Source organism: Tachyglossus aculeatus, chromosome 4, assembly GCF_015852505.1.
Source record: "Tachyglossus aculeatus isolate mTacAcu1 chromosome 4, mTacAcu1.pri, whole genome shotgun sequence".
Lineage (NCBI taxonomy): Eukaryota > Metazoa > Chordata > Mammalia > Monotremata > Tachyglossidae > Tachyglossus > Tachyglossus aculeatus.
In genome coordinates this window covers 78228361-78251785 of record NC_052069.1, presented here as the reverse complement: position 1 = coordinate 78251785, position 23425 = coordinate 78228361, and the positions used below count along the sequence as shown (strand labels likewise).

Here is a 23425-nt window from a genome sequence, read left to right as displayed (position 1 = left end):
CTTGAATGTGGCTCTGCTAGCTGCCTGCTGGGCAAATCACTTAACTTTTCCATGCCTTACTTTCCTAAGTTGCAAAATGAAGATTCAATAGCTGATCTTGTGAGCCCCTTGTGGGACAGGGACTGTGTCTAATCTGATGATCTTATATCTACCCTAGCATTTATTTGGCAATGTTTGGTGTCTGTCTGCCCCTTCTAGACTGTGAGCCCATTGTTGGGCAGGGACCGTCTCTATATGTTGCCGACTTGTACTTCCCAAACGCTTAGTACAGTGCTCTGCACACAGTAAGTGCTCAATAAATACGATTGAATGAATGAATGAAAAGTGCAAGTATTTATATTTGCCAAACTTTGCAAAGTTTAACAAATATACGTACTTAAAACCATTTCTAGCTACTAATTAGTAGTATTGTATTAGTAATACAATGTTATATAATATATTGATATAATTATAATATGTAATACTATTACAGAGTGCCACCTATTTTTTGTGAATTTGTTAAACTCTTACTATGTATGTTCCACGCACTATACTAAGCACTGGGGTAGATATGCGAAGCAGCATGGTGTAGTGGATAGATCCCACAGGCCTGGGAGTGAAAAGGTTATGGGTTCTAATCCCTGTTCTGCCCAGCCCTTGTCTGCTGTGCAGCCTTGAGCAAGTCACTTCACTTATGTGACTCAGGTACCTCATCTGTAAAATTGGGATTGACACTGTGAGCCCCATGTAGCACAGGGACTGTATCTAACATGATTACCCAAACGTTTTGAACAGGGGTGGGCACATAATAATAATAATAAGGGCTGGGCACACAGTCCCTCTAGACTGTGAGCCCATTGTTGGGTAGAGACTGTCTCTGTAAGTTGCCGATTTGTGCTTTCCAAGGGTTTAGTACAGTGCTCTGCACACAGTAAGTGCTCAATAAATATGAATGAATGAATGAATTAATAGTAAGTGCTTAACAAATACAATTATTATATAAGGTAATCAGGTTAAACACAGTCCTACAATTTTAATCTCCATTTTATAGACGAGGTAACTGAAGCACAGAGAAGTTAAGTAACTTGCCAAAGGACACACAGCAGGCAAGTAGCAGAGCTGGGATTGGAACCCAGGTTCTTCTAACTCCCAGTCTAGTGATCTTACCACAAGGCAATGCTACCCACTTGTTGCAGTACACTGTACTAGGTCCTTAAGAAGGGTGGAATAAAGAAATGACTTTAAGTATTTAGTGAGTGCTTACTGCATGAAGAGCACTGTATTAAGTACTTGGGAGTGTGTAATAAGACAGGAATGGTGATCACATTCTAAAATTTGTTTTGTTTTTGTTTTTTATGGTATTTAGGTAATAATAATGTCATTTATTAAGCGCATACTATGTGCAAAGCACTGTTCTAAGCGCTGGAGTGGTTACAAGGTGATGATCAGGTTGTCTCACTGAGGGCTCACAGTCTTAATTCCCATTTTACAGATGAGGTAACTGAGGCACAGAGAAGTTATTAAGTGACTTGTCCAAAGGTGCTTACTATGTGCCAGGCACTGTTCTGTGTTGTGGTAGGTACAAGTTTTCAAGATAATCAGGTTGGACACAGTCCATGTCCCACATGTGGCTCACAGTCTTAATCCCCATTTTACACATGAGGTAACTGAGGCACTGGGATGTAAAGTGACTTGCCCAGTTGTTATGTGGTTCCCCTTGAGATAGAAACAAAGTCAATATTGCACTGGGGTAGTTTCAAAGTAATCAGGTTGGACATAGTCCATGTCCCACATGAGACTCACAGTCTTAATCCCCTTTTTACAGATTAGGTTACTGAGGCACAGAAAAGTGAAGTAATAATAATAATAACTGTGGTATTTAAGTACTTATTATGTGCTGGGCACTTTACTAAGTGCTGGGGTAGATACAAGCAAATCTGGTTGGACCTAGTCCCTGTCCTGCATGAGGCTCACAGTCTTAATCCCTGTTTTACAGATGAGGTAACTAAGGCACAGAAAAGTGAAGTGATTTGCCCAAGGTCACACAGCAAACAAGTAGCCAAGTGAGGATTGGAACTCATGACCTTCTGATTCCCAGGCCTGTGCTCTATTCAGTCTGCCATGCTGTTTCCACTATTGACTTGCCCAAGGTCACAGAGCTGGGATTAGCACCCAGGTCCTTCTGACTCAGGCCCATTCTCTATCCACTGGGCAACACTGCTGTTCCCATTGTCAATCAATCAGTGGTGTTAATTATCCTGATCCGCCTACCTCTTATTTCTCCCTATTCTAGTCCATACTTTGCTCTGCTGCCTGGATCATTTCTCTAAAAAATATTCAGCCTACATCTCCCTTCTCCTCAAGAACCTTCAGTGGTTGCCCAGTCACCTCTTCATCAAACAGAAACTCCTTACCACTGACTTTAAGGCACTCAAGAAGCTCTCCCCCTTTTCCCTTGCCTTGACCATTTCCTTCAACAACCAAGCTTTCACATTTTGATTTTCTACTGCCAATTTACTCACTTTTACTCAGTCTCAGCTGTTTTACCCTTGGCAACCTTGCCCACGTCCTCCCTCTGACCCAGAACTCTTTCCTTCATATCCGACAGGCCACCACTCTCTGCCACTCTTCAAAGCCTTTCTAAAATTTCATCTCTTCCAAGAGGCTTTCCTCAACCAATCCCTCATTTCCTATACTCCCTTTTCTGTCTGCATTGCTTATGCACTTGGAGCTGTACCTATAAGCACTTGATATTCCCCCCAACTCTCAACCCAAAGTAATAATGATAAAAATAATAATTGTTGCTTTTATTAAGCACTTACTATGTGCCAGGCACTGTACTAAGCACTGGGGTGGATACAAGCAAATCAGGGTGTTCCCAATCCCTGTCCAATGTGGGGCTCACACTCTCAATCCCTATTTTACAGATGAGGTAACTGAGGCATGGAGAAGTGAAGTGACTTGCCCAAGGTCACACAGCAGACAAGTGGTGGAGCAGGAATTATAACCCATGACTTTCTGACTCCCATATTAAAATATCAGTTAAGTACTGCAAACCCTCCATGGAACCATACAACAGGGAAATAAGCAAATCTGCTTGTAGGCCTGTTCCAGCAGTTCAAACATAAGCCTCTCAAATTATTCTTTTTAACATTTTCCTAAGATTTGTTTCATACGGGCCAGTCCCAGAATGAGGTTTTGATGTCAGCCTGAAAAATGACCACTTGGTTCATTTCAAAACAGTGATGACTAAACCCTTTAATGAATGGGGATGAAGTACTTAAGTAGATATCTGTAATTTATTTCAGTGTCTGGTTTCCCCTCTAGACTTTAAGCTCCTTGTGAGCAGAGAATGTGTCTGCCTACACTATTGTACTCTTCCAGGCATTTAGTACAGGCACACAGTGACAGTACAGTACAGTAGATAATACAGTTAACACAATCCCTGCCTTCAAAGAGCTTACATTTCATATTATTAGTACTATTTTTCCTGCAACTCATGGGATCGAGTATTTGGAATTGAGTATGGATTTTTGGATTTTAAATGCAGGTAATGTGGAAGGTAATGATCTGGATTTGTGTTTGGGAGAGTAAAAACAACCAGACTAACTCTTTTTAATTACAAAAATGGAGAGGCTTTTGTTTTTATGTTCTTGATTCACATATATTACTGTTTTTATTCTCAGCACAATAAATTATTACAGGACCATTCAACATGACAGTTGTCTGTTGGCAGATATACCACTCTTAAAGCAATCCTGTTTGATTTGGAACATCCAACTGCAGGATCGATTCAAAGCTTGACAATATCCAAATCTTGTTTTTTGAGGTGTGACTCTATTACTGGGGTCCGAAGACTGATGGCACTTCCCCAAAGATGAGCAAAAAGTGGCTATATGGGCCAGGTTCTGTGCATACTTAAGGAAAGGGAAGGAAGGAAAAAATATGTTGGTGCTTTAAAATGACCTCATTTTCCAAATCTCACATCAAAAAATACAAACTAGTTCTGTAGATTACAGTGGAGATAACAATTCATGAGAAAACTGTGTTAGTTTCACTCACACAATGTTCAAGAGATACAACTGACTGAGCCAAAATCAGGATGGATTTGTAAATTGAATTAAACCCTTGGGGGACTAAGAATGTCAAGGATATTTTAAAAATTACAAATATCATATGTTGTAGAGGGTTGAGATTTGGCAGACTAGAAATCTGATTAAATTGGGCAATGTGCTAAGTGCTGGAGTAGACACAAGACAATAACATAATCAGATGCTGTCTCACACGGGGTAGACTAAGTAGGAAAAGCAAGAATCTTCTCTGAATTTCACAAATGAGGAAACTGAGGTATAGCGTGATTTAGTGATTTTACCCAAAGTTACAAAGCTGGAACTACAACATACGTCTCCTGACCCCGAAACCCATGCTCTTTCCCTTATCTGGGCAAGTATTTGTAAAAAGCCAATACGTGATTGGTAGATAGTTCAGTCTACATGGTGGTTGCTGGAAGATAGTGCTGCCTTTCTTTTTTTTTAATTCTTTTTTAAAGGTATTAGTTAAGTGCATACTATGTGCCAGGCAATAGACTAAGCACTGGGGTAGATATAAGCTAATCAGGTTGGCCACAGTCCATGTCCCACATAAAATAACCCCCATTTTACAGATGACTGAGCCACAGAAAAGTGAAGTGACTTGCCCAAGGTCACATATCAGTGGCAGGGCCAGGATTAGGACCCAGGTCCTTATGACTCCTAGGTCTGTGCTCTATCTATTAGGCAATACTGCTTCTCACTGGTGAATTTGTTCCTTGCAAAGGTTGTCTCTGTTTTCAAGCATGCCCCTAAATATCCTAATCTTCACCAAGCCATTGCTCAGGGGACCAAGCACCCTTCTGGCTGCCTGCTAGTTTGTCTTTCTCCCACAGTGGCTTCCAAAAGATCTGCTGCTATGCCACTTTGTTTTTTTATTTTTATTTTTTTTATTTTTAATGGTATTTGTTAAGTGTTTATTATGTGCCAGGCACTGTTCTAAATGCTGGGGTAGATACAAAGTAATCAGGTTGACGCAGTCCTTGTCCCAAATGGGGCTCACAGTCTTAACCCCCTATTTTACAGAAGAGGTAACTGAGGCCTAAAGAAGTTAAGTGACTTGTTCAAGGTCACACACCTAATACTTTATTGGCTTTTTGCAATATTTCCCTTATCTTCAAATGCTTTATTATCAAATACCCCATTTAATTCTCATAGCCAATCAATTGTATTTATTGAGTGCTTATTGAGTGTTTAGTACAGTGTATTAGGCTCCTGGGAAAGAACAATCAATCTGTGATATTTTATTGAATGCTTACTGTGTGCTCTAGGCTGTATGTTCAGCTCTAGACTGTAAACTCATTATGGGCAGGGAACCTCTCTGTTAATTCTGTTGTACTGTACTTTTACAAGTGCTTAGTTCACCGTTCTTCACATAGTAAGTGCTCAATAAATACCATTGATTAATTGATCGCAGAGCACTGTACCAAGTGTTGGGGGCGAACAATGCAACAGAGTTTGTAGATATGTTCCCTGCCCACATGGAGTTTACATTCTAGAGGGGAAGACAGACATTAATATAAATAAATAAATTTTGGGTACATACCTAAGTGCCATAGGAATGAAGATGGGCAAGAGAAGCAGCGTGGCTCAGTGGAAAGGGCTCGGGCTTTGGAGTCAGTGGTCATAGGTTCAAATTCCAGCTCCGTCAGTTGTCAGCTGTGTGACCTTGGGCAAGTCAGTTAACTTCTCTGCACCTCAGTTACCTCATCTGTAAAATGGGGGTTGACTGTGAGACCCCTGTGGGGCAACCTGATCACCTTGTAACCTTCCCAGCACTTAGAACAGTGCTTTGCACATAGTAAGCACTTAATAAATACCATTATTATTATTATTAATACCAATTGCCCAAAGTGTGCAGGTCCAAGTGCATAGATGATGCAGAAGTAGAGGAAGTCAGGGAAAGGGGGCTTAATTTGGGAAAGCCTTTTGAAGAAAATGTGAGCTTAAAAAGTCTTTGAAGGTGGGGAGAGTGGTGGTCTGACAAATAAGGATGGGGAGGGACTTCCAGACCAGAGACAGAATGTGGAAAAGGGGTCAGCAGTTAGATCATTTCACAACATTGCCAAGATCCACCCTTGCTGTCCTTCCAAACCGCTGCCATGTTAGTACAATCACTTATCATATCCTGACTGAATTACTGCATCAGCATCCTTTCTGATCAACCAACCTCCTGTCTCTCCCCACTTCAGTCTATACTTCACTCTGCTACCTGGATTATCTTTCTACAAAAACGTCCTGGATATGTCAACCTCCTCCTCAAAAATTTCAAGTGGTTGCCTGTAAACCTCCATTTTGTCTTGTCTTGTACCATTGAGTCATTTCTGACCCATAGCAACACCATGGACACATCTCTCTCAGAATGCTCCACTGTCCATCTGCAAATCCTTCTCATAGTGTATCTATAGAGTTTTCATAATAAAAATACAGAAGTGGTTTACCATCACCGCCTTCTACGCAGTAAACTCAAGTCTCCACCCTTGATTCTCTCCCATGCCGCTGCTGCCCAGTACAGGTGAGTTTTGACTTGTAGCAGATTGCCTTCCACTCACTAGCCACTGCCCAAGCTAGGAACGGAACGGACAGGCCTCTGCTAGACTCTCCCTCCTGTAGCCAAGACTGGTAGAGAACTGGAAAACTCTCCAGAGGCGACCCTGAGAAGGGTATCAACCTCCGTATCAAACAGAAACTCCTCACTTTTGGCTTCAGAGCTCTCAGTCACCTTCCCCCTGCTAATTCACCTCCCTTCTCTCCTTCTACAGCCCTCCCTGCACACTCTGCTCCTCTGCTGCTAACCTCCTTACTGTGCCTCATTCTCACCTGCCTCTCCATCGACCCTGGCTCACGACCTACCTCTGGCCTGGAACGTCCTCCCTCCTCACATCCACCAAACTAGCACACTTCCCCTCTTCAAAGCCCTACTGAAAGCTCACCTCTTCCAGGAGGCCTTCCCAGACTAAGCCCCGCCTTTTCCTCTGCTCCCTCTCCCCTCCCCATCTTCCTGTCTTGCTCCCTTTGCTCTACCTGCCTCCCTGCCCCATAGCACTTGCATATATATGTACATATTTATACTTATAGTCCTATTTATTTTTTTATTAATGATGTGTATATATCCATAACTCTATAATGATGCTACTGATGCCTGTTTACTTGGTTTGATATCTGTCTCATGTCTTCTAGACTGTGAGCCCGTTGTGGGCAGGGATTGTCTCTATTTGTTGCTGAATTGTACTTCCCAAGCATTTAGTGCAGTGCTCTGCACACAGTAGGCACTTAATAAATACAATTGAATGAATGAATGAATAGATAAGATTAGGGCATGGAGAGCAAGCTGGTTGCTAGGGGAGCAAAGTGTGCAGGTTTGGCAGTAGCAGGAAATCAGTGAGTACAATAAAGCTGGGAGACCCGATCCTGGCCCTGAAGTAGTTGGTATCCCCATTTTACACTTGAGGAATCTGGGGCACGAAGACATTTGGTTTCAAGGATGCGCAGCAGGCCTGTGGCAAAACTGGTACTAGAACCCAGTTCCTCTGACTCCAAGACCCAAGCTTTTCCCACTTGAATCACATTTGCACTCTGAATCTTATTAAAATTATAACCTAAATGTCTTATAACCTGAGTTGAAGACTGCTGAGAGGAAATACTAGAAATCAGAAATCAATTCATTACATTTGCTACTTTATCAGAGAAATATCCAGTCATTTATTGTGAAGCTAAGTTTCCTAATATTTCTTTAAGTAGCAATAATCATTAATAAAATCTCTTCACTGGACTGGAACATAAGAGAGATTGAGGCTTTTTAAAGTGCTCCATCAGAGTCTCATTCTGTATAAATTGAAAGTATTGACCAGATACACATATTCAATCATAAAGATATCATATTATAAGCACTTTCTTGCATAAAATGGGGTAAATCTGAACATGATTCTTCTATCATTTCCGATCAGAAACTATACCTCAAATTCAGTTCATTCTCCACATTGCTCCTCCTTTCTTATTATTGATTTCTGGAATCTGAATGTGAATTACTATTCCCAACATCTCTAATGTGGTACTGCAAATATGCCAAATAATTCACTTTAATAACATCTTTAAATTTCAAAGCATATAAAAACATTGAAAATCACTAATGGAGCACTATGCAGTTATTTTTTGACTAGGAACAGTTAAAAGTCATGCATAATGTAACACTGCAACTGCTAACCAACAATTCAGAGAAAATAATTTAAACTTGTTTTTGTGGACATGAGCTGATCTTTATGCTGTTTTTGTCAGTGATTCTATTTAGCTTTAACATTTCCTCGAGAGGTAAATTTTCTTATTATCCCTGCTCCTGAACAGCCTTCTAAGATAGTCCCTGGAGATGTATATGGTAAAACAAATAACCCCTCAAGAAGTGATGTTAATTTGGGGAACAGAATCATTTCCTGATATTTATGTGAAAACTATAATTCTGAAAAACACACATACCTGGGAAGAATTCCTGAAAGTATGTAGGAGTCAGATGAAAGTGGGCAGGTTTTCAAATAGAATTATATAAGAAAGAAATCCCCAGGTACCAATTTCTTGAGTGAGTTTCTCCAAGTACAAAAATTCTTGTTCAGAATTCAAAGAGATGTTGTATCCACCCTTTAACACATTTTGTTTTTACCACATATTTGGAACACATTTGAAAGGTCAAAATAGTGAATGATGTAAATAACTTTGGAAGCCTTGTGGGCTGAGAACATATCTCTACCAAGTCTGTTTTGATTGGGCTGCTTAGATAGTTATTGATTCATTCAAAGGTCACACTGTTAAAAAGCTTCTAATTACTAATAAACACTCGGTAAAATAGCTTCCAATACAAAATAGCTTCCAATACATAATTTTTATTATATAAAAAAGAAGAAAAATAAAGTGTTGCATAGAACAATATTAAATCATTGTCTTTATAGTGTTAGAGGGCTCCTTTGAGTAACAGCATCTGTGAATCAAAAATCAGAAAGGCAGGATAAAGAAGAAAAATGATAGATATGCAGAGAAACATTCACACACACTATGTCATCAGCAGTTACATATACACTCTTAGACATACATATTTCCATGCATATATACCACCCAAAAAAGCATTTCTTTAGTACCTAGTTTATGCATTGAGAGGAATTCTACTATATGTGATGCGTTTATTTTATTTTATTTTAATTTTTATGTGTTACTATGTGCCAAAAACGATATTAAACACTGGAGTAGCTACAAGCTTACAAGCTAATCAAGTTGGACATAGTCCACATCCCATATAAGGCTCACAGTCAATCCCCATTTTACAGATAAAGTAACTGAGGCACAGAGGTGTTAAGTGATTTGCCCAATTGTTATGTGATTCCCTTGGAATAGAAACAATATCAATATTGTATCACAAAACTGCAGAAGTAACGTATTTTCTTAGCCTTACTACAATAGTAGTTGTAATAATAGTAGTAGTAGTAGTTACAGTATTTGTTAAGTGATTACTGTGAAAAGCACTGTCTTAAGCTCTGGGAGATAATGCACAGGTGGGAATTAGAAAATAATATATCCAACTCATTTTTGCTGGAAAAGCACCATGTGGGTAAGGAATGTGTCTACCAACTCCGTTGTACTCTCAGTATGGTGCTTTGCACACAGTAAGCACTCAATAAATATGATTAATCCAGCAATTGATAATAGCATAATTATCCAAGTGCTTTAATGATGTGGAAGTGCTGAAGGAGCAGGAGGGGAAAATAGAATGGAGAGATGAGAAATGAAACAGAGCAGGCTTCCTAGAAGTCATATGATTTCAGAAGGTCCTTGAAGGTCATCAGTGGTATTTATTGAACATTTACTATGTGTAGAGCCCTCTACTAAGCTCGTGGGAGAGTACAGTAAAACAGAGTTGGCAGACCTGTTTCCTGCCCACAGTGAGCTTTCAATCTAGAGAGGAAGACAGGCATTAATATAAATAAATAAATACTTTATAATATGCAGTTTATGTATATTTACATACATATTCTGGGTTGAGGGTGGGATGAATATCAAATGCCCAAAGGTCACAGATCCAGGACATAGATGATGCAGAAAGCTCATGGTGGGTTGGCAATGTGTCTGTTTGTTGTAATATTGTACTCTCCCAAGTGCTTAGTACAGTGCTTTGCACACAGTAAGCTCTCAATAAATAATGATTGAATGAACTGGGGGATGAATTGGAAAGGACATTTGGAGGAGATGTGACCTTAATAAGGCTTTGAAGATGGAGAAAGCAGTGGTCTTCCAGATGTGAAGGATGAGAGAATTCCAGGCAGGGAGAATGGGTATGAACAAAAGTTCAGGGGCAAGATAGACTAGAAATAACCACAGAGTGTAGATTGACTCCAGAGGAGTGAAGCTTGCAGTCAAGTTGTCTTTTAATGTGGGAGTTACTCCTAAAGTTACGCTTCACATTACTGAAGAACTGAGCATGGTCCAGCACCAGAAGCTGCTACTGTTGAATTTCAGAACAGGCAAGTTCAACATTCTGCCTGAATTTTGGAATTACTAGCTGCTCATGGTTTTAACCAGACTTCCTGTGTTAAAAGTTGGTTTTATATTTGTGATCATAATTTTAAGTAATATTTAGTTTTATGGTGCATTTGTTTCTAGTTTTTAAAGAATGATTAATCAATGTTTCAAAATAAACCAATTTGAAGATACGGTAATTACAGTGCTGGAAATATTTATCCTGTTAAGTAGGGAAATATGAATATTTCTTTAAAATCGAGTATTTTAAAAGAAGTGATACATCTTCCACTGAACAGTAATAATCAGGTTATGATGTTTAGAGAGTTAATACTAACAGATTCTTCGGAGTGACATACTGAAATGAGATTGGATGTTAATATTCAAATTAGAAGTACTTTTAAAGCACTGAGGCCCCAGGTATTTAGTATGCTCATTTTATGAGAAGAATGTTCTGTTTATAAACCACCAGGGACCAAAAACATATATTCACAGTCGGTTGTGAGATTTACAGCACAGTCAGTTCCTGAAAACCACTTGAAAGTTGAAACCATTTTCTCCCAGGAATGATGGTATAAATGGAGGATTTGTAAACCAAGATTGGATCAGTCAATCAATCAGTGATACTTTTGAGCACTTACCACGTGCAGAGTCCTGCACCAAGTGCTTGGGAGAGTATAATATACCAGAGTGGGTAGACATGTTCCTTGATCCCCAGTCATTTTGGTAAAAAAACAAACAAACATGTATCATGTAATATAGCAATTCTAGAGGAGTAATACAGCTACATTAGTGTTTTTATATTCTCAGAGAGGTTCCATATTGGGGTAGTGAAATGGATGTCACATCTCACCACCCTCACCAATGATAACTTCTGTTAATGAGACAACATTTTCACCTCACTACTTCCTTTGAATCTAGCCCCTGCCTACTATATTCAACTTTACCCCCCTTCCCTTCTCTTGCCAGGACTCTTTAAATTGTTTTCCAAATGATCCTAGATTGCCTTCAAACCATTCATTTGGCCTCATGAACACAAGGCATTCAGTTGCTTCTTCATGCATTTCCTACTCATCAAACCAAGAGTATGTAAATTTAACAGCCAATCAGAGATGCTGGTGACTCCCTATTTTTCAAACCAGCCCACATGGTCCTTACTTAAGTAAGAATTAGATGTAACAGAAATACATATTTTCTAAACTAATGGGGTACCGTCAATCAATCAATAGTAACTATTGAAAGTTGTTCTTTGTAGAGCACTGTATTGAACTCATGGGAGCTTAGAGTTTACCAGGGAAGACAGGCACTAAAATATATTACAAGTATGGGGAAATAAGTTTTAAGATTTTAATTGTTTAGTACAGTGCTTTGTACACAGTAGGAACTAGTAAGTACCATTGTGTCCACAGCCTGGTCCAACTATTTATAAGAATTAAACATGCAAAGTTTGCTCAGTTTAAAATTGTGGCAAATATGGGATTTTTTCCTGAAAATTTCACATATGAAAACCATTCTCGCTAAATGCAGATGCAAAATCGAAAGGTAGTTTCAGGACAAATGTCAGATATTTTGGCTCCAAAGGATACTGGTGACAACCTGCTTAATGGTGACTTCAGTTATTTTCCTGGGTTCATTTTGATATTCTAAAAATTTTTATGTAGGTCAGTCATATCTTTATTACCTTTTCTGAGTGCTTTAATCAGGTTCAATACTCAAACCTCAAGCATCTTCCTCAGTTCTCATTAGACTGAAAGATAAATCAATCTATCAATTGCATTTATTAACTGCATACTGTGGGAAGATCACTAACTAAGCACTTGGGAGAGTACAATATAAGAGAAGCAGTCTGGCATAGTGGAAAGAGCATGGGCCTGTGAGTCAGAGGATCTGGGTTCTAATCCTGCCTCTGCCAATTGCTTTGCTAATTGTTTGCTGTGTGACCTTGAGCAGGCTGTGTGACTCAACTTCTGTGCCTCAGTGTCCTCAACTGTAAAATGGAGATTCAATACCTGTTCTCCCTCTCTTTAAAAACTGTGAGCCCCATGTGAAATTGGACTGTGCTCAACCTAATTGACTTGTATCTACCCTAGGATTTAGAACAATGTTTGACACATCTTAAGTGTTTAACAAGTGCCATTAAACATAGTTGGTATACATGTTCCCTACTCACAACAAGTTTACCAACAAATAGTTCCAAAAGATTTCCGAAGACATTTGGGCATTTTTGTAGCAATAACGTTTAATTTTGTTGGTGTGTCCTCCCTCTACGTGTGCTGCTGTAATTGGAAATGGGTCCAAAGAATCTAACACTTACCAGTCATGACTCTACAATTGGGATATAATTAAGGATTATAGAAGGTTATAGTTTAACCAGCTCAGTGGAAAGAGCCCAGGTTTAAGAGTCAGAGGTCATGGGTTCTAATCGCGGCACCACTAGTCAGCTGTGTGACTTTGGGCAAGTCACTTAACTTCTCTGTGCCTCAGTTACCTCATCTGTAAAATGGGAATTAAGACTGTGAGCCCCACGTAGGACAACCTGATTATCTTGTATCCCCCCAGCAGGTAGAACAGTGCTTGGCACATAGTAAGTGCTTCACAAATGCCATCATTAATATTATCAATTTCAAAAAGCAGGCCTAGTTTCCCATCTGGGTTTTGCTAAATGTTTTTGGTGTGGAGTCAGAGTAAGAAGCAAGGGTCTCTTGGTTATGTAAAATGTTTGCAGTTTTCTTTAAAAGCAAAAATTAATTCTTTTGGCTACCCATGTATGATTGTTTGGAAATAATTGAACCAATATGGTTACATTGCAGGGAACCTTAATATCCTACTGGGGATTCTTTTCCACCCCAACCAACTTATGATTTTAGATGTCTTTGCTATTACTGTGAAGTGCTCTGTTAACAGAACTTTTAAATTAGCATTTAATGTCACTAGAGGCTTCACGGAATTAAAAGGCATATGATATAACATCCCATTGTCTGTTAAATTACATTTAAGTTGAATTTAAGGAGGGAAAGCTGTGTGGGTATAACTGAAATTTCTACCATGTAGAATTCTCTATCTGGAGAAAGTTGATCAATTCACATATACAAGTACTTTTGTCTAGAGAATGGTATATCATTAAGTACTTCAAACTCTCCTCAGAGGCTCTGAAAATTATAGAGAAAATATTTTGTTTCCAGCTTTGAATTATGGAAACCTAACAGATATAGCCCATTTGCAAAATTCCAATGTACCATACAGAATGCAATTTCCCTTTGCTTTGAAGGAAGTGTTGGTTTGCTATTTGAAATTGCAAAGACAAAGGTGTCTAAACACAAACATATCACCATTAATGTTACCCAGTTATGGCCCTTATAACCCTGGCAACCCCTTGTTGCTTGATATACCCATTAAAATAGTGATAGTGGAGCTCAGTGTGCCTTTCAAACAGAATGTCTTCCAGTTGAACTGAAGCAATGATGTAGAGTTGATGGAGCAGTATTGAGTTCTGTCCTGGAAATGCTTTCCATATTGGAAGCTCATTTTCCAAAATGATTCATTGAGAGAATACTCTCCTCTCCTACACAGATGTCAAACTTTGGCATAGTTATCAATCTATCAGTGATATTTATTGAGTGCTTACTAAATGTGCAGAGCGCTATACTAAGTGCTTGTGAGAGTACAATACAACAGAGTTAGTAGACACATTTCTTATCCCCAGTGAGTTTACAGAGTAGAGAATGGGCTTCCTTTCAATGTAATTTCATCCACCTCTCCTACCCTAAAGTTCACATTGATTAACACCCTATTTCCTGTGGGAAATATGTTGAAGAAGAGCCAGGGCTGCTTTTTCCATTGGAAAAAAGACCAGCAGCAGTTCTGTGTCTGTTGGCATTAGGGTCATAGCTCATCACGGTGAAGCCTGATAATTGTACAATTTTGTCCCAGTTGCTATGCCCCTGAAAGAAGTATAGTCAAATCCAACTATCTGGATTTAAAATTAAATGCAGCTGAAAGGTTTCTGTGACAGGAGCACTGGGCTGGGCTGAAGGACTGAGTATATGTCAGCATGGAATAAAATTTAGGATGACTTGCAGCATCCTGAAGAGAGGTTTGAGGCTTTCTTACAACCACCAGTAATGATGGGCTACTGCCTTCCAGAGTGAGATGAATGAGGACAGAAATGCCACAGATACAGCAAGACGAAAACCTCAAGCTGAAGTAATATACAGAAGTAAAGGCAGCATGGTCTAGTGGAAAGAGCACCAAGGTGGGAATCAGGACCTGGGTTCCAATCCCAGTTCTAACATTTGCCTGCTGTGTGACCTTGAGCAAGTCACTAAAATTCTCTATGCCTCAGTTACCTGATTTTTAAAATGGGAATTAAAACTGTGAGTCCCATGTGGACAAATACAGTGACCAACCTGATTATCTTGTATCTACCCCCATGATTAATACAGTGCCTGGCACCAGCACTTAATAAATAACAATAACAGCGGCATTTGTTAGTGCTTACTATGTGCCAGGCACTTTCTAAGTGCTGGGGTAGATACAAGACAATTGGATTGGACACAGTCTCTGTCACACTTAGGGGTCACAATCTTAATCCCCATTTTACAGATGAGGTAACTAGGCAAACAGAAGTTAAGTGCCTTGCCCAAGGTTACATACATAAAAGTGGCAAAGCTAGGGTTAGAACCCAGATCCTTCTGACTCAAATACCTTAAAAATGTAGAGTCATATGGAAACAGGTTTACCCACAGATACCAGGTGACAAAGGCTCTAGGCTCTAGGTTGGGCAACCCTCACAAGACACTGACAGACACCCAGAATTTAATGTTATCTCTTTAGTAGGGAGTAGTGGAAACAAGGAGTTAACAGGCTGAGGACTGATGACATCTCATTGAGTTATGTTTCCCTTTTTTTTGTGTGTGTGGGGTATAGCTGGGTGGGATTTTTTTTTAACTGGTATGCATGAGCACTGTACTAAGCACTGGGGTCGAAACAAGCTAATCATATTGGACACAGTCCATGTCCTATGTGGGGCTCCCAGTATTAGTCCCCATTTTACAAATGAGGCACAGAGAAGTTAAGTGATTTACCCAAGATCACACAAAAGACAAGTGGTGGAACTGGAATTAGAACCCCAGTCCAGTATTCCCAGGCCCATACTCTCTCCCTTAGGCCACGCTGCTCCTCCCTTGGGGCCACAGATTTACTGAAAATAATTTGGGAAGCTTCCTTTCTTCTCTTTTTCTCCCCCTTCCTTAACATGTTGTGTCTGCCTGACTCGAGGCATCATGTAACTAGATGGTCAAGTGAATCTGTGGAATTTCCTCCTCCCTTCAGATGGATATAGGAAGCAGGAGAACCAAAGGGCAGGAACCAGTTTATACTTTGCCCCAAGTCAAACATAAATTTATTCTTGTCCTCAGGGGAGGTAATTGTTTAAATCTCAGTCAGGATATCTCTTTCTGAACTGGGATTTTCTACAGTTATCTATCAGTCTGTACCTCTGAAATTGGAATCCTTGACACACCATTAAGGCAAGAATTTGGAATTCCTACAACAACATTATGTCATCGGCCTTTTAAGTTAGAATGTTCCTGTTACCTCTGTGCTGCCTTCTTTTCTCTCCGTTAACCTCTTGACTTTAGTGTAAACATTTATTGAGAGCTACCTCCCTTGTTGACCAGTTTCTCCAAAGATTAGTAAAAAATGGATGCCCTCCTGACCACATTAGATGACTCTGATTGTTCATATGAATTAAGACATTTGACCGATTTTGACCTTGTCAAAGTTTGTCTTATTTGCACTTGTCTGTAGATGAGATTTTGGTTTGAAATGGCATCCTTGGGTGCAGATTTTTCAGTTGCCATTCCTCTTGGGTAGAATCAATAATAAATCCCATTTTTGTTTATAATACTCTAGCATAGCAGAAGCTCAAGGGTTCTGTTATATACCTTGAATTTATTTAAGTTATTGAAAGAAGCCCCTCACTCCATTTCCTTAGGTACACAGTGTGGTATGAACCTGCCTGAAGATTTCATATTGCAATTCCTTAAGAAAAAATAACTTTCCAGGGGATTGTTCACCCTCTTTTTCCAAAACTCTGTTACTTTTATCACTGTATCAAAACATGTTTGGGTTTTTTTTATGCAGAGACTATAAATCGTTAGAACTGTTTTTTATTTATTTATAAAAGATTAAATCTGTTTTGGAATCTAGAAGAACTGACTTGTTTGCCTTGGTGATTTCATCAACATTATAAAGGGATTAATTATTGCATTTGTTCTAATATGGATCCTGGAGAAACCTTCATTTGAGTCATCTCTGAAAACAAGGGGAGAGGATAGGCTGATTATGAATAGATTTGCTTGTGCAAATGACACTTATGACACCTACAAATCCAAATTTCCATAAATACAACAGAGGACAAGTGTACCCAAGCGATCTTGAAATCATTTGGGGTGCATGAATTACTTCCTAAACTGAAACTGCAAATATGCATGCTTGCTCAGTTCAACACAAGATGTTCTTTCCTGAGCCGCATTATGTGATTTAGGCATCTCCTTTATTCTGGCCAGAAAACTGCAACAGAAACAGAGGGTTACATATGGATTTTTGCTCATTCAGTGCAACTTGAAATTGATGGGGCTTTTTACTTGATGTTTAGGCTTTAAGGGAATTTCTCACTAAGCTCCTTCCTCTTTTCCTTTTCTTCCACTCCCTCCTGCATCACCCTGACTTGCCCCCTTTATTCATCCCCACTCCCGGCCCCACAGCACTTATATATGCAAGTGATTAGTACAGTACTAGTGCTTAATATGATGCACACAGTAAGCACTCAATAAATATGATTGAATGCATGTGCATAGCCATAATTTAATTTTCTATATTGTCTCTTTCTCCCTGTAGACCGTAGACTTATTGGGGGTAAGGAATGTGTCTCTTATAGTGTCATATTGTACTCTTCCAAGTGTTTAATACATTATTATGCACACAGTAAGTGCTCAGTAAATACGATCGATTGATCAATCAATTGATTCTATCGGCCTGGATTCCTTACCTGCAGGCAGTTGAGATTTCTGAAAAGGTAGGCTAACTCGCTTCTCTCCTCAAATCTCCAACTCTCAGGTTCCCAGTAGTGAAGCCATATTTCAACTAACTGATCAGTGTGGATGGCTCCTTTATTGTCTGTTAACCAATACCCTGTCAGCTTTCAAAAGCTACTATCACTTTAACAAGTGATTTCTTCCACTGAGGTCAGGGTTGTCTAAAGTCTGTAAATTCACTGGTAGTGTATACATTCGAGTTAAATTTGGTCATGTTTATAATGCCTGAGAGAATATGTGGATGTTGTCATATATATGTTTGTCCTTTGCATTTGAAGGAGAAACTTTTGATGGTGAAGTTCACCTGTATGTGTGTGGCTGAAAAGACCATTGTGGGATATACATTCCCAATCACGTGGTGCAGTTAAAAAGACTGTGCCTTGTGTTATGTTTAATGTTTGCAGGTCCTGATACTGTTTTCACTTTTGTCATGTTGTCTCATCTTCCTTATGAAGCTTGCTGTGGCCAGTGAATGTATCTACCAACTCTCTTATATTGTACTCTCCCAAGTGCTTAGTACAGTTCTCTGCACACAATAAAAGTGCTCAATAAATTTGATTGATTGATAGAAGTACACCATGTTGGTTGTTGACTCCATCTTCAACTGGTATGCAGTTTTCGTTTTTGATGTCCCTTACCACCTTCTCTGCCTCCTCTCTCTCCCCTCCTCTCCCGCTTCCTCCTCCTCAACTCATCCCCACTTTCAGTTTCCCAATGCACTCTCAGTGCCACATGTTTGGGTATCCCGCTGTTGCTCATTCTCCTCATGTGTTAAGCCTCAGCTGGTTAAAGCATCAGTCTGGGAGTCAGAAGAACTGGGGCTCTAATCCCAGTTCTGCCACTTGTCTGCTGTATGACCCTGGGCAAATCACTCAACTTCTATCTACCTCAGTTACCTCATCTGTAAACTGTGGCTAATGAGCCCCATCTGAAATAGGAACTGCATCCAACCTTATTACCTTGTATCTACCAAAGGCCTTAGAACAGTGTCCAGCACATAGTAAGCACTTAACAAATACCTTAAAAAAAGTTTCAGCCAGTGAAGCCATATTAAGGTGGACATAACTGTGATGCTAGGAGAATGACTAAGTTCCAGAACTTCATTGTTGATGATCTGGTCTTGCCATTTTATTGAATATGGCCTAAAAACAACATGGATGAAACTGCTCAAGTAACGGGATATGGCACTGTTGTGCCATACGGTTGCCCATAAATCCAAGAGGTTGCCATATTGGGCAGCAGCAAGGCAAATCCAGGGAGCCTTAACAATTTGGCTACAGGAGGGAGAGTCAAGCAGAGACATACCCATTCCATTTCTAGCTTGGCTAGTCTAGCAGTGATGAGTGAGTGAAAGACAATCTGCTACAAGTCAAAACTCACCTTTGCTGGGCATCAGTGGCATGGGAGAGAGTTGAGGGTGGAGACTCAAGTTACCACGCCGAAGGCAACGGTAAACCACTTCTGTATTTTTACCAAGAAAACGCTATAGATATACTACCAGAACGATTGCAGGTGGAGGTGGGATATTCAGGGAGAGATGTGTCCATGGAATCGCTATGGGTCAATGACAACCTGACTGCATATGGCAAGACAAGACACTTGGGAGCTGGAGGAACAGCCCCTACCCGGGCTAGTGTGCTCTTCATCCCCTCTCTTCTCTCTGACTCCCTATGGCAGAGTGGAGCAACATAGTTTGATCTCCCCAGCCTGGGCCCTTTCTCTCCTCCAATAGGGACTGCTTCATGACCCCTTCAGTGAAAGTCACTTGCTTTTCCCAGACTCCACCCGATCCACTCCAATCTCCTGTCTTCCCCTTCAGGTTGTCACCAACCCTGCTTCGTCAGCTACTGCCTCCTTAGGTAGCATCCAGAGAAGAAGACTCCAGGCACATGGTGGGGCCATGGGTTTGCAGTTTTGGGTGTTGAATAACTTTCTTCTGCTTCCTCCTCTCTCCATCTTCCTCTACCCCAAGTAATACCAGTCAGAGGAGGAAGGAGCAGCAGTGGCAATGTCAGTCATCCAGAAAGGTCCCAGCTGGGACAGCTGCAAATTCTCCAATCATCCTTAAACTGGCAGAGGAGCTGGTGGGGACATTTGGAGGAATTTGCAGTAAGGAGTCACAGGCAGATTGAACACTGGTGGATTTCTGCAGAAGGACTGGGGATGGGAGGGGTAAAGGGTGACAGCCTTAAACAATGGGAAGAGGATTCCAAGCAGGGGGGATATAGTCTCCAGTTCAGTGTTCCCAATACACTCTCTAACGTAAGAAGCAGTGGAGCCTAGTGAATAGAGTACATGTCTGGAGGTCACAAGCACCTAAGTTATAATCCCAGCTCTGTCACTTGTCTGCTATGTGCTCTTGGGCAAGTCACTTCTTCTCTATGCCTCAGTTACCTCATCTGTAAAATAGGGATTAAGACTGTGAGCCTCATGTGGGACAGGGACTGTGTCCAAAGTGATTATTTTATATCTACTCCAGCACTTAGTACAGTGCCTGACATATGGTAAGTGCTTAACCAATATTATTATTATTATTATTATTATTATTATTTTATTATTATTACTATTACTACACCCTCTCACCCTCAATGTGCATCCCCTGCCTCCCACATTCCAAACCTGCCAAGTTCCTGTCAAGGTCCTAATTTATCCGGTTCCTGGCTCCCTGGACCTCCACTCACCTGGGGTTGGCCAGTGGAACCAGGTGGGGATGGACACCTGGTACACCTCATTTATTCATTCAGTCATATTTCATTCTTTCATATTTATTGAGCGCTTATGTGCAGAGCACTGTGCTAAGCACTTGGGAGAGTACAATAAAACAACAAACACATTTCCTTCCTACAGCGAGCTTACAGTTTAGAGGGGGAGACAACTAGCTTGCCTTAAGCAATAAGATTACTAACCTAATAGCCTGTTGTGGACCAATGACCTGATCTTATCATTCAACCTTTCCTTTGAAAAGGAACAAGGGAACTTGGCATACAGGGCTGAATTCCTACCTTCCTGCCTCTCCTCCATTGCCCAGGAGTGAATTCAGCAGCCTAACAACTGGACATGGATAAGGCCATTCCTCTTGAAATCCTCCTGCCAGTTTTTAAGTAGCTATGCCTAATTTTCCTCCTAGATAATGCCAAAAGCACTTTCATGAGCCTTAAGATTTCTCCTGATCCTTTCAGACTGAGAAAAATTATTTCCAGAGCTCGCGTTTTTAAAGGAGAATGAGTCAGTCACCAAGTCACTCCCTGGTAGTAACTGAGTTGCTTAGAATAGCTTATCAATATTTAGAGACCCTCTGTGGGGTCATTTAGTGCTAAGACTGGTGGGAAGAGACCTCTTTGTGATCCTACAGCTTGCCAAAATCTCCAGTAATTCATACAAATGCCATTCATTCATTCATTCAATTGTATTTATTGATCATTTAACTGCATGCAGAGTACTATATTAAGCTCTTGGGAGAGTACATTACAACAATAAACAGTCACATTCCCTACCCACAACAATCTTTCAGTCTAGAGGAGGGGAGACAGACATCAATCATAAATAAAATAAAATTGCAGATATGTATGTAAGTGCTGTGGGACTGGGAGGGGGGAGAAGAAAAGGAGCAAGCCACGGTGATGCAGAAGGTAGCGGAAGAGGAGGAAAAGTGGGGCTTAGTCTGGGAAGACCTCTTGGAGGAGATGTGCCTTCAGTAAAGCTTTGAAGCTGGGAGAGTAATTATCTGTCAATTTGAGGAGGGAGGGTGTTCCAGGCCTAGGAAGGATGTGGGGTTGGCAGTGAGACAGGCAAGACTGAAGCACAGTGAGAAAGCTAGCACTGAGGAGTGAAATGTGTGGGCTGGGTTGTAGAAGGAGAGACGAGAGGTGAGGTAGGAGGGGGCAAGTTGGTGGACTGCTTTAAAGGCAATGGTGAGGATTTTTTGTTTGCTGCCAAGATGGATGGACAAACACTGGAGTTTTTTGCAGAGTGGGGTGAGAAGCAGCGTGGTTCAGTGGAAAGAGCACGGGCTTGGGAGTCAGAGGTCATGGGTTCTAATCCCAGCTCTGCCACGTGTCTGCTGTGTGACCTTGGGCAAGTCACTTAACTTCTCTGAACCTCAGTTACCTCATCTGTAAAATGGGAATTAAGACTGTGAGCCCCACATGGGACAACGTGTTCACCTTGTATACCCCCAGCTCTTAGAACAGTGCTTCGCACATAGTAAGTGCTTAACAAATGCCTAATTATTATTATTCTTATGTCCTGAATGTTTTTATAGAAAAATGATCCAGGGAGCAGAGTGGAGTGGGGCAGTATGGACTGGAGTAGGGAGAGACAGGAGGCTTGGTGGTCAGCAAAGAGGCTGTAATCCAGGTGAGATAAGTGATTGTATTAATGTGCTGGCAGTTTGGAAGGAGATGAAAGGGCAAATTTTTGCAATGCTGTGAAGGTGAGACCGACAGGTTGTAGCGATGGATTGAATATGTGAGTTGAATGATAGAACGGAGTCAAGGACAACGCCAAGGTCATGGGCTGGTGAGACAGGCAGGATAGTGGTGCCATCAAGAGTAATGGGAAAGTCGGGGAGGACAGAGATTAGGTGGGAAGATAAGAAGCTCTGTTTTGGACATGATAAGTTTGAGGTGACAGGAGGACATCCAAGTAGAGGTGTCTTGAAGGCAGGAGGAGATGCAAAACTGGAAAAAGGAAGAGAGATCAGGGCTGGAGATGTAGATTTGGGTATCATCACTTCCCTTTTCTCCCCTATGGTCCTTTGTAGATTAGATAGTCCATAGTAAATTTTATCCAACAAGCTGGTTCAGAGCTAGTGTGTCTCCCAAGTCCAGTGCAGACATAGCTCTAGGTGCTTTTATCCTTTCTTGTCCCTGCCACCCACTTTTGTGGCTCAAAAGTGGCACCTCTTTTCACAGGTGAACTAAGAGATGGTCTAATGGATTGCATCAGAAGGAGGCAGAGTTTGCAATCTTTCATGCTCATCTCTCCTTGCAACCTTGCAGGAATCCTGTACAATTGAAGGGATTCCCAGTTGGCTTTCCTTCAGATTCCCCAAGTTAAGCATTATGAAGATGCATTAATTCCTTTCAGCCTTGAGGATGCTGTATGCCTAACTTACAGTTAACTGAACTTTTGTATATTCGCGATCCTATTTATGCAGGAAGGCTACCTCCTTCCATTTCCTTACCTAATCCATTGTTTAAACAACTAAAAACCGTTCAGTATTGGTTTTGCTTCTAATCCAGGCACCAGACGTTAGGCCATAAGCTTCTTGTGGGCAGGAAACACTTCTTCCAATTCTCCCAAGCACTTAGTACATACAGTACTCTGCACCCAATCAGTCCTCAATAAAATGAAGTCAATTGGTCACAAGGAAAGTCACAATGAGAAGCAGCATGGCTCAGTGGAAAGAGCCCGGGCTTTGGAGTCGGAGGTCATGGGTTCGAATCCCACTCTGCCAATTGTCAGCTGTGTGACTTTGGGCAAGTCACTTCACTTCTCTGGGCCTCAGTTATCTCATCTGTAAAGTGGGGATTAAGACTGTGAGCCCCCCGTGGGACAACCTGATCACTTCGTAACCTCGCCGGTGCTTAGAACAGTGCTTTGCACATAGTAAGCGCTTAATAAATGCCATTATTATTATTATTACAATAGCAATTTTCAATAAAGGGGAAAAATTAATGACAGTAGCAGAGCTAGAGGAAAAGCCCCAGAAATCCTGGATCTCTGTGATAGGATTGTGTCTAGATGAAAAATTCAGTGAAAATT

The 23425-nt window shown here is 40.7% G+C and overlaps 1 protein-coding gene and 1 non-coding gene across 3 annotated transcripts in view; one reads left to right on the top strand and one right to left on the bottom strand.

Annotated features, from left to right (window-relative positions):
* The window catches only part of ZFPM2 (zinc finger protein, FOG family member 2), a 535407-nt gene that overhangs the window by 331713 nt on the left and 180269 nt on the right, over window positions 1-23425 (top strand). The gene's annotated exons all lie outside the window — the stretch shown is intronic.
* Window positions 6593-6731, bottom strand: LOC119928044. The gene has a single exon (XR_005451003.1). It is a non-coding gene; the product is annotated as a small nucleolar RNA SNORA7 (small nucleolar RNA).